The following is a 6,491-nucleotide window of genomic DNA, read 5'->3' as shown; positions in this document are numbered from 1 at the left end:
CCTCACAGGAGCCACTCCACTCTAGACAGTTCAGTGCTGAGGTGATGAGGATGGAGCTGGTGGACGGGGTCCTCACAGGAGCCACTCCACTCTAGACAGCTCAGTGCTGAGGTGACAAGGATGGAGCTGCTGGAGTGAGGCCTGACAGGAACACCTCACATGTAGACACTTCAGCATTGAAACCACTATGGAGTAGATGCCAGGAGCTCCTGACACATTGACCCCATTTTGGAAATTTTACCCCTTTTTGGAATTTATCTACACGTGAAGTGACGATTGCTATGTGCACACGGTGCAGTTTTGGCCCTGCGGGTCCGCAGCAGATTTAGGTGCGTTGTACAGTACCATTATTTTCAATGGTAAGCTGGAAAACGCTGTGCACATGCTGTGGATTTTTCCACGCGGTTTTGCTACGGTTTACAATCCGCAGCATGTCAATTCTTTAGTGCCGAAACACTGTAGTTTCACACCTCCATTATGAGGTGTGAAACCGCAGGCAAATCTGCAGATAAACCGCAGGACTTTAGTCCTGCGGATTTTACTACAAAATCCGCACCACCAAAAAACTCTGTGTGCTGTGCACTTACCATAGAATCGTAGAGTTGGAAGGGACCTCCTGGGCCATCTGGTCCAAACCCCTGCTCAAAGCAGGATTCGCTAAATCATGCCAGTCAGATGTCTGTCCAGCCTCTGAAGACTTCCATTGAAGGAGAACTCACCACTTCTCGTGGCAGCCTGTTCCACTCGTTGATCACTCTAACTGTCAAAAAGTTTTTTCTAATATCTAATCTGTGTCTCCTCCCATTCAGTTTCATCCCATTGCTTCTAGTCTTTCCTTGTGCAAATGAGAATAAAGTTGATCCTTCTACAATGTGACAGCCCTTTAGATATTTGTAGACCCCTATTAAGTCTCCTCTCTGTCTTCTCTTTTGCAAACTAAACATTCCCAAATCCTGCAACCTTTCCTCATAAGACAGGGTTTGCAGACCGGTCACCATTCTGGTCGCTCTTTTCTGAACTTGCTCCAGTTTGTTGATGTCTTTTTTAAAATGTGGTGCCCAAAACTGGACACAATATTCCAGATGAGGTCTGACCAAAGAGGAGTAGAGGGAAATAATGACTTCACGTGATCTAGACTGTATGCTTCTGTTAATACATCCTAGAATTGCATTTGCCTTTTTTGCTGCTGCATCACACTGTTGACTCATATTCAGTCTGTGATCTATTAGTATACCCAAGTCTTTTTCACATGTGCTGTCACTTAGCCCTATTCCTCCCATTCTATATATGCTTTTTTCATTTTTATTGCCCAGATGTAGTACTTTGCATTTCTCCCTGTTAAAAACCATTCTGTTACTTGCTGCCCACATGGGTGTTTTCCAGAAACAAGCAGCAGTGGAAATTGCTGAATGAAAATTGCAAACGGCCATTGTAGTGCCCAGTACTTTGCAGCCATCAGTACATTTTAGTCATCAGTATATTATGTCCAGCTCATGCTCCTGGAGAGATGAACCTGTAAATTAGGTGGGCTCTCATCACTACAGAATAGCTAAACATGTGGACCCTAAATGTGGTTTAGGTACACTGTGGGGCTCAGAAGGGTGGGGGCATTTGGATTTGGGAGTCTTGAATTCACTGAATTTCTTTTGGTGAGTGAGGAGCCATGGCACTTTTCCAGAGCCTTTGTACTACCATTAACGTGGGAGCCCCTATATTCCCATTAACTGATGACGGAGCTGAGTGGCGACTTGCTTTTTTTGTGGATTGAGTTGAAGCTTTTATTAGGAACATTTTACATAACATTCTGGATCACATTTATCTGGCGTTCTACGCTGACCACTTACATCATGGTTTACATCTTATCTCAGAGTGATGTGATTCAGATGAAACCTCCAGGGGATCCATTTACTATAATGTGGCAGCAAAGTTACTCTGGACCCTGTCTGGCATCTGTTCGGCTTTGTCCTTTTCAGAACATCGCCGGATCATAGGCGGCCAGACGGCATCCACAGCACCTCCATCTGCTGGTTATAGGGAGTCGTCTGCTTAGGGATCTATTTGAATCATGTATTTCAGCGATTTACACGGAAACCTCTGTATAAGCGTTCAGTGTATAGCGTAGGGTAAATGTGAGCCGAGCCTTACTGCAATGTTTGAGAGGCAGAATGAACAAATGAACAGTAGGTGAAGAATTGGTTTTATTTATTTTTTATGCCGTTCCTCATGTGGTATAAGTGATTAGACGACTTTCTTCTTCGGGTCGGTGCGATCACAGCGATACCAGATTTATATAGTTTATGTTTGGCTACTGTCACACACTGAAAGATGCTTTTTATTGTAAAGGCAAGTTTTTGCAATCCCATATTTTAATAGCTAACAGTCATGTGACTCATCATATGGGCTTGTTTTTTGCATGACGAGTTGATGTTTTTACTTGTACCATTTTCGGGCACGTGACATTTTTTGATCACTTTTATTTTTTGATGGCAGAATGGACAAAAAACAGCAATTCAGGATTTTTTTTGTTTGGGGGGGGTTTATCACATTCCGCGTTGTAGAATTGATAAGGCAGCTTGATTTTTCGTGTCAGTACGATTAAAGCGATACCACATTTATATCTTTTTTTTATGTTTTGGCACCTTTACACACTCCAGCCTGGCCCAAATGGGTTCTGGGCATCAGCACTAACATCAAAGTGGGCAAGTAGCCAATTCTGCCAGATTTGAATAAGTTAATAGTGTTTTTAAAGGGTCAAATTACTTTGTGCCACTGTTCTCTAATCCCCATTACTCTGATATTCTTGCCTCACATCAAATTTAGGTCACTCCGGCCTGGCCTAAATTGGTTCTGGGCATCAGACCTGACATCAAAATGGGCCGATTTTCACATATTTGAATAAGTAATGTGTTTTTAAGGAGTTAAATGACTTTAGGCCACAGATCTCAGACCACCATTACACAGATAGTGATACCCCGCATCAAATTCAGGTCACCCCATCCTGGCCAAAATGGGTTTTAGGCATCAGAACTGGCATCAAAGTGGGCAAAAAGTCAATTCTCCCAGACTTGAATAAGTGGTGTTTTTAAGGGGTTAAATTACTTTAGGTCACTGATATCACACAACCGCTATATAAATAGTGATGCCATATGTCAAATTGAGGTCACTCCAGCCTGGCTTATACGGGTACTGGGCATCAGCACTAATATCATAGTGGGTAAATAACAAATTTTTATATATTTGCATAAGTTACTGGTCTTTTTAAGGAGGTAAATGACTTTGGGCCACAGCTTTCACTCCATTATTACACAGTGATGCCCTGCATCGAATTCAGGTCACTCTAGCCTGAACCAAATGGGTTCTGAGAATAAACACTGGCATCAAAGTGGGTAAGTAGCCAATTTTCAGATATTTGAATTAGTAACTAGTGTTTTTAAGGGGTACAATGACTTTGAGCCACAGATATCACACAATCTTTACATGGATAGTGATGATACACATCAAATTCACGTCACTCCAGCCTGGCCCAAATGGGTTCTGGGCATCAGAACTGTCAAAGTGGGCAAAGAGACATATTTTATAGATTATAATAATTATAAGTATTTTAAGGGGTTAAATGACTTTGGGCCACTGATCTCATACCACCATTACATAAACAGTGATGTACCACATCAAAATCAAGTCACTCCACCTTGACCTAACTCTGAAAAAGTCCGACAGAGTTTGATCGGAGTGACATTAACATAAATGGCCCGATTCTCTCGCATGAGAAAATCGATAGGCGTGGGAGTGAGACCTTGCACTGACAGGTATAATGCACTGTAGTACTTGTGCATTGCATTGTATTATACCAGTCATCAGAGTAATAAAATTTAAAGTCCCATACAGGAACTAACTGAATAAATAAAAAAGTAAAAACAAATTGTAAATATATTTTCAAAAACATCACAAAATAAATAAAAAGATGATTAAAAAATGAAAAAAAAGATAACATATCTTCATGTAAAAAAATAAACAAAAAAAAGCACACATTTTGTATCGCCTAGTCCAGAATGACCTCATCTATACAGTCACAATAGTTATCCATCAGTAAACACCTTAAAAAATGAAATTTAAAAATGTGGCAAAAAAATGTTTTTTTCATCATACGTAAAAAAAAATGGAATAAAACACAATCAAAAATTTGAATGTAAAAATAAACAGCACAGCTGAAATGGTCATCTTGTCCCACAAAAATCTAGCTGCCATACAGCTCCATCAGTGGAGAAATAAAAAAGCCATAGCTCTCAGAATACAGTGATGCAAAACATTTCCTTTTTCTCTAAAATAGGTTTAATTGTGTAAAAGCAGCAATACATAAAAAAGATATAAATGTGGCATCGCTGTAATCGTACTTATCTGAAGAATAAAGCTGCCTTATCACTTTTACCACACAGTTTTCTGTCAATGGAAATATAGGGGCTTCCAGATTACTGTTAGCACAAAGGTTCCTTAAGACGCTATGGCTCCTCACCCCCCAAAAATAAATCCAGCGAATTCTGCGCTTCCAAATCCAAATGCCCTCTCCCTTGTGAGCCCTACATTTGGCTAAATCACACTTCACTTATTGTCCTGTGTTTAGCATTTCTCTAGCGATGAGAACCTACTTAATTTACATGTGCATGTCTTAAAAAGCGTGAGCTGGGCACAATGTACTGGTCACTATAAGGTACTGGCCACTACAATATCAGATTTGTAATTTTGACTCAGCAACATCCATTGCTGCTTGTTTCTGTAAGGGTATGAGCACACGCTGCGGATTCTGCTGCGGATCCGTAGCTGATTTGGCCCTGCGAATCTGCTGCGTTGTACAGTACCATTATAACCTATTGGAAAATGGAAACCGTAGTGCACACGGTGCAGAATTTTCCGCGCGGTTTTTGCTGTGGTTTCCAATCCGCAGAAAGAATTGACATGTCATTCTTTTCTGCGGATTCCGCTGCGGTTTGCCATCTCCTCCGTTGTAGAGGTGATAAACCGCAGAGCAAAGTCGCAGGCTAATCTGTAGATAAACCGCAGGTCTTCTGACCTGCGGATTTTGCAAAATCCGCGCGTAAAAATCCGCAGAGCAATCCGCAGTGTGTGCACATAGCCTTAAACTCATATGCAGTCTAAATAATCACTACACCTGTAGATAAATTCCCAGATGTGTGTAATTTCCAAAAGTGGGTCAATTGAAGGGAGATTCTGCTCTTTTGGAACTTAGTGGCACTGTATATAGAGCCCTCAAACTAGTTTATGAAAATTTGTATATATACTGTTCATTGTCTCCTATTATCCTTTTTGAAAATTAAAAACTTGAGGCCAAAACAACATTTTAGTGGAAAAAAATTGTAATTTTCCATTTACTCATCCCAATGTTGTACAATTCTGTGATTCGCCAGATGGTTAAAAATACTCACTATCTATTTACATAACATTGCATTATTTGAAAACTAGCTTTAAATTACATAGATAATTACAGTATGCAAAAGATTAGGTTAAAATCTACCCTAATCACTTCCATTGTTGTAATGCTATGGTCTCCAGCAAAATGGTCGCCAGAGGCAGCTCATGTGTAGATTAAGATCTCGGGAGACGAGGTCTCGGCAGGGAGATCTCGTCTTCCGAGATCAGGGCATCGAGATCTCGTCTCCTGAGATCTCATTCTGCACATTGCCATTTTCCTGGAGATCACAGCATTACAACAATGGAAGTGCGGTGGCTCTGGGCTTTCACAAAATTTTGTTGGAGCCCCCCGCACCACTGAGCATCTCCAATACTTCCACGCATCAGCCTGGGATGGATGTGTTGGGGCTTTCACAAAATGGCGGAGCCCCCGCACCACCATACCTGCGACACCAGCCTGGGATGAGTCAGATCATCGCCAGACCACCGGACACCTTCTGTGACCCCGCTCCACCAGCGCTCCTGATCACACCCTACCCCCCGGTAAGCTGAATAATTCAGACTGTAAGATGGACCCTCATTTGATGCATTAATTTTTTTCCCTATTTTTCTTCTGAAAATTTGGGGTGCGTCTTATAGTCCGAATAAATACGGTAGTTCATGCCATACATTTTTTTGCATTTGTTTTGAATGACATCAGATCTGATGGGTAGAAAAACGCAGTGTGCAGCATTGTTCTTTGCATCGAAGCAATGGATATCACAAGGGAACCCACTTGCCACTATGTCACAGGATCTGTTGGTAGCAGGTGCAAGAAGTTATCAATGAAAATCACAAAACTGATAGAAGCTGATCCTAAAACAGTAGTGTGATGGCAGCACCTCATACCAAATTATAGGGTTGTCTCAACCCACTTCTTTCTGGATTGCAGTGTTTTTCACTGTCTACTTCTCTCCATACAATAGATTCCATAATAAGCAAGAGCTGCATACATACAACATGTGGCAGGTTACAAATCCTGCTACAACTCAGTGTCACCTACCAGGAAAACTCATTCCATCCATTGC

This window comes from Dendrobates tinctorius, unplaced genomic scaffold, assembly GCF_039654945.1.
Source record: "Dendrobates tinctorius isolate UK_male_01 unplaced genomic scaffold, ASM3965494v1 ptg000040l, whole genome shotgun sequence".
Classification (NCBI taxonomy): domain Eukaryota; kingdom Metazoa; phylum Chordata; class Amphibia; order Anura; family Dendrobatidae; genus Dendrobates; species Dendrobates tinctorius.
Note: the sequence above shows the minus strand (reverse complement) of the source record.